This window comes from Etheostoma spectabile, chromosome 8 (assembly GCF_008692095.1).
Source record: "Etheostoma spectabile isolate EspeVRDwgs_2016 chromosome 8, UIUC_Espe_1.0, whole genome shotgun sequence".
Lineage (NCBI taxonomy): Eukaryota > Metazoa > Chordata > Actinopteri > Perciformes > Percidae > Etheostoma > Etheostoma spectabile.
In genome coordinates, this window is record NC_045740.1 from 27757093 (window position 1) to 27763287 (window position 6195).

At 41.0% G+C, this 6195-nt stretch overlaps 1 protein-coding gene across 2 annotated transcripts in view; it reads left to right on the forward strand.

Annotated features, from left to right (window-relative positions):
- Positions 1-6195, forward strand: part of tspan9a (tetraspanin 9a) — a 197761-nt gene that overhangs the window by 64878 nt on the left and 126688 nt on the right. For both annotated transcript variants that reach the window (XM_032524031.1, XM_032524032.1), the window contains one exon: positions 4842-4906. The gene's annotated coding sequence lies outside the window, so the exon portion shown is untranslated. The remainder of the gene's footprint in view (positions 1-4841; positions 4907-6195) is intronic.

Here is a 6195-nt window from a genome sequence, read left to right on the forward strand (position 1 = left end):
ATAAATACAGCACATTTACATTTACATTTTGTCAGTTGTGAAAATGGTAGTAATTTGGGTATTTAAGTAAAATAGTCAATAAAGCAGAGGATGTCTTAAGGCGGGACTACCTTGTGATTGATAAGTCTCTACCACGGTGACCTATCAATCAGGATAGAGGCTTAGCAATGTGTATCCATTACACTGCACATTTAAATAGCCATTAAACTTGTTTTTGGGTGTGATCCTCTCGCAGGGTGCTTTCAGTTCAGCAAAGTTATTTGTAACATTTGGTCACCTAAAAATGTTCAGCGTTCAGTTCAGTTGTACTAAAAAGACAGGGACTAGAGAGCGACTAGGGAGTTGGCTATTTTATTTTTTACAAATGGGTGACGTCTCGGTGGCTACATCCACTTCTTTCATACAGTTTTAACTCATCACTGCAACAGAATATTGTTCCTGAAGATTGGAAATCTGCTCTGATTCTACCAATATTAAAAGGTGGCACACCATCTAAATTGAACATTTATCATACAATCTTTAAATGTAAATAATTTGTGATAGCTTAGATTTTGGAATCTATTGTCATTGAACAATTAAAACAGTTCCTGGTAAGTACTAGTATTTTATCTGTTTTTCAGTCTAGCTTTAGAAAAAAAATCATAGTACTGCCACTACTACTATGGTAATACTTGATGACATAATAAGTGCTTTAGATTATTTTAAATCACGTGCTGCGTTATTTATTGATTTAAAAACAGCCTTTGATACAGTCAATCATGCTATCCTATTGTCACGGTTGACTTAGCTAAGCTACTTAGATAACAGATTTCAATGTGTACTTCTTAATGACTACATGTCTGAAAAACTTAGTGTTAATTCTGATGTACCGCAGGGCTCTATTTTGGGGTCCTTGCTGTTTACAGTATATATGCTGATGATACCATTATCTACTGTTCTGCAAAATCACCTGCTGAGACAATTTTAAAGCTACAAAAAGCATTTGAAAATGTTCAGCTCAATCTCCATACATTGAAGTCAGTTAAGAAATCTAAGAAAGTAAGAAAACTAAATGCATGTTTTTTACTAAAACCTTAGGCATCGACCTTCCCTTAGCTCCACACATTACAGGGCAGGCCAATAGATTTAGTTTGCTCATACAAATACATGGGATTTATATTGGAGGAAGACATGTCTTTTAATTTATATATTGCTGGTTGATTCTACCATTTTGCCAGTTTTGGACTATGAAGATATGTTTTACAGACACTCCACAAAGACCCTGTTGAAATCATTGGATTCTGTGTATCATTCAGCAATGAGATTTATGATGCATGCAAAGTACTCTACCCATCACTGTGTATTATATGAAATGTTTGGTTGGCCCTCACACAACACATGAAGGCTCAAACAAGGGTTGACCTTTGTGTACAAATTAATAACTGAATGCACTCCTTCTTATTAAACTACACTTTTAGCACCTAGAAGATCTGAATACAATCTAAGATCAAGTAGATACATACTCTATTATGTTCCACGAACTAAAAAAAGAGTTTGTCAAAAAACTGAGTTGCAAAATCAGTTATAACTACCAGTTCTTATTTCACATACTGAATTCAAGTTTTACCTAAATCAAATACATCAACATGCCTGCGCTTGTTTTTAAAATGTGATTTTCTGTTTTTATTCATTATTCCTGTCCATCCCTGTCTTTCTATTACTTGTCGTCTGTTAAAGTGTATCCCCTATGTGCTTACTTCTTGGCCAGGGCTTCCTTGTAAAAGAGATTGAAATCACTTTGTGATTCTATTCCCCGGTAAAATAAAGGTTAAATCAAAAAGTATGGCGGAAACATCCTATGGAGGAAAAGAGAGAAGGGAGGGAGAGAGATGGAAATAATGGGAAGAAGGGGAAAGTATACAGAGTCATTTTTACACATGATGGTCTTTTGGTTTACCCTTAGGGCTGTGTTAACACAGCAAAGTCAGCAGTATGGCAACCACAGTACACACATTCACACATGCAGGGCTGTGTGAAAGTGAATGTGAATGCTGTGTGGTTCGAACCCCAAGGCTTAGCCAGGGAACAATTAATAGCCTGTAATCTCTGTAAGAAGGGATACCTTCTTTTTACCTGGTTGTGCTGTAATTTCAATTACACTGTCACTTACCCAAACTGCACCGGGAAAAGAGATTAAGCATTGTAGTGTCCCAATTTATGCAAGAAAAGCAGATTTAGGAACGGATGGCTCACTTTTTGCAGCATGTTGATAATCCTTGCAGGGTGTTAAACCAATGATGGCTTGATTCATGGGGGCGCAGTAAAGCTCACAAAAAAGCCAAAACAGCCTGCTTCACACTAACTTCAATCAGTGCTTTGTAACTGAAGTTGTGGCATGCCTGCCTAAAAATGACTGGAATTTATCTAATGAGGCTAGTGTGCAGCATAGCCTGGAGTGTTATTGTCAGCCAACTGTACCTTTTTATGACTGTAAAAAATCTTTTAATAGATATCGTTTATACTAACATTTTCATTTTGAACACTATCAATATCCAGAGTCATTGTTTACATTAAGTTTTACCTCAAGGCTCGTCCGGAGGCGGACTGCATTTCCTGAACACTTGTCTTCCTCTGAAGAAAGCCAGCCGTTCTCAGCTGACTTTCCGATGTGTGCCAGCACTGGCCGACACCGCTTCATTCACAGCTGTGTGAGGTTTGTAAACGCCACAGCTGCAGGGCTCTGCTTTCTCCCATGAGACAAATGATACACCATTACCTCACGCAGCACAACAGCGGCTTTTCAACTCCTCTCCCCTTGCTTCCTTATTAAAAAAAGGTCATTTGTTTTAGGGGCCGTCAATGCAAGGCCACATAGTGTACTTCAAGTCACTTCCAAAATGACACCCTTCGTGCCTGAAGTGTTCCTCTCAGTGTTAAATTCAATTTTATACATTCTTGATTCGTCTCGAGAACAGAGGACTGTGTGTGCTGAAGTGCCATGGTAATCTTACTTCTCTTGTCGGATCTTGAGGAATTGTGTTCTAATGCTGCTGCGCAAACACACACAAAGCTGCGAAAAGACTCCCTGTGTCCACAGTGTAAAACAGAATGCCGTGTATGTCTCTCTAGATAACTAGCCATCATCATGTTTGTTGCAGGATGTCACAGAGGCACACATTCACTCATACACACATGTTCCAAACACTGGATATACACACAAACAGGGTAAAGGGCCACAGATGGTAAATATAGCTCATAGGGAGTGGGTGATCACATCTCAAGCCAAATTACAGTCTGTTTATAGCTATGGGGACATTACTAACTCCGCTGTATGATGCTTGATGACCAGAAACCAACATCCATCTCCGGAGCGTGACTTACTGTGGAAATGTTGTGCGAGCGTTGTGCTAAATGACTGCTGACAGCCATCTTGTTTTTTTTTTCCATGGCCAGTGTTTAGAGTTGGCGGTCCAGTTGGCTGGCCGCAGTCCCCAAGGAAGGAAGGAGTCAAGCTCGTAATGATGAGGAATAATGATGTAGCGTAATTATATTTGTCTTGTTACACTGTGCGCCAATGGAGCCCTAATTAATTGTGCCCGCTAATGGGAGGAACAAACTGTCTTGTTTTTGCCTGCTATGTCACTCTTTGGCAGTGTTTGTTCCGTACTGCGCTTGTCGTGTTCTCGCTTCATTGATCACTCATTTTCTTCTTCTTGTTATCTTTGTTTCCTGTTATCTATCAGTCCTCACCTCCTTCCACACTCGCACATAGTGTGCTCATTCTCCTCTCATTACTTACCTTCTTTCACTTCCTCTCTCCTGTTGTGCCTGCCCACCCACACCACACAGTGCTTTTCACTCTCCCCCTGACCTCAGGTCTTTTGATGTTTTATCTTTTGATAGAAATTGAAATCCCTGAAGTCAATTGATTCAGTCTTGTCGCCCGCCTTCATACAATGAATGTATTTGTAATGAAAAGAGGCTGTGAAAAGATTGGGGGAAATCAACAAGGAAGACAATTCTGACAAGAATAGTAAGACGATGGTAGGATACAGTGAATTGACATTGTCTTTGCAATGTACTCCAGCCTGAACCTCCTGCGTACGTAAGAACACTTCAGCTTTTCTTAAATCTCAGAAAGATAAACCTTCAAAAGATTGTGCTGGGAATTGAAGACATATGAATCTACCACTCCTATCATTGTAGAAAACATGACATTGCCATAGAGAAATAGCCCCTTTGGCACTGGCACTGGCCATTGCCCTTCTGCAAGCTTATCCAAGAGCTTCTGCAATAGATCGAGGGAATCTTTAGCCACCATTCCTCACAATAAAATGGAAATGAAAGCAGCGGCTGTGCCCTCATAAGTCTTCCTGCGGGGAGAAAAGTGACCCCTCTTGTACGAGATTGAGGCGCTAAATCAGCCTGCAGACACCTTCTGCTCCTCTCATCTGAAGGTGCTCCTGGAGAACCATCATTCATGCTGGAGAGCTAGCCCAGTGCTTTGATATTCTCTGTAGCTTCCCCTGGCTTTGCGCCTCTGCGTGTTTTTTGTATCCCAGCGTGTGTTTGATCTCGGTATTGTGTTTGACAAAGACGGCATCAAAAGATAAAGAAAGAGAATTGCATATGTGCCCTGCTACATCGGTGCGAAACGGACAGGCGCATTCGCATTCAAGACTCTTCCTTTCACCTCGACATGTTGCCCCATGCTCGTGTGTTTATAATTGGTGGGGGTAATGGAGGCAGGGAATATCAGCTGGTAGGAGAATGCTCACCAGTTGACTGATGAAATAAACAAAGCTAAGTATGTATCCAGTGTCAAGACTAGAAACTGACTGACTCACTGTTTGCTTTTGCAGACCTTTGGCTTCCCGGTTTGAGGTGCAGACAATCGCTCCTCCCAATTCTCTTCCTCCTAAAAAAGGTAAGATTACTGCTTTCACCTGCCATACCCCTCCTCCATCTGCAATGGAAATCTGTGCAGCAAAATTAAACTAATTACCCAATAGGATTCAATAGGATTGCTACTCAATCAACTCATGTGTATGGGTCCATTTATTCAACAAGGCCCCTCGGATGGAAAAGCACTTCAGCACACATTCACACATTTCTTTAAATCCAACACACTGTTGCACTTTGGGTGGCCCCGCATGCAGAGTTAACCAAAAATACAGATGTCACACGGCAGGCAATCTTGTCCAGATTACAGTAGATCCTCAGAGACGTGAGGGTGAATCCCTCTCCCCGAAAGTGTAGGTGTCACACCGATACCACTCAAAACACCCTGCTGCATGGTACCTGCTCTTTAAAGAGAAGCAAAGCTTAAAGGGGCTAACTAAAATTAGCCAGGCAACAGATAACCTGCGCCTTGAGATCAAAGCAGGGCTGAACTGTCAGGCTCTCCGACGGCGCCTGTGGTGGCAGAGCCAGTGGAAGGAGGAATGTAGAGCGAGAGAGACACAGAGATGGGCGGAGAGTGAGAGAGGCTGCAATGCTATTCACGCAATTCAGGGGATGAGTGTTCAAGAGGCCCCGTATCTATGGCATTAAATATGTGCCTCAATCCTGAGCGAGTTACTATGTTTTGAGCACAGAGAACTATATTTTGCAATCGCATTAAATTACATTTTTGAACAGGAATTAAAACAAAAACCTCTTCCGGGCTCAATAAATGTATTTGCATGTTTGCTGTCATCCATGTTAACTTACAATAATAACCCCTTCCAATCAGAATTGACCTTTAATCCTCAGATTGGTTGGTTTTGTGATGCACTTGTAACGCTGTGAAAATTTCAACGTGTGTGTCAAGAGTTGAGCACGCACAGAGTGCAGATGTTGAGAGCGAGGGAGACATGACTGGAGCGCGGCAGCAGTTTTTAAGAGGGCACATAGGTATACTGCATGAGAGGGTTAATATTGCAAGTTAATATAGATAATAGGAAATATGCAAATACATTTTTTAGCACAGAATAGGGTTTTTTTTGCTCAAACAAAATGATTTTTCGCAACTGTTAATTTCTGTTTGTAATATAATGGGATTGCAAAATATAGTTCTCCAGGATCCAGGACACAATGCATCCTGATAAAGTTATCTTGGCCTTTGAAATTAGAATATCTCCCCACATCATCACATACCCTTCACCATACATAGAGATTGGAATGGTGTTATTTCAGTTAGCTTAATAGCTGGTTTGATTTGCATTGAGAGATGAT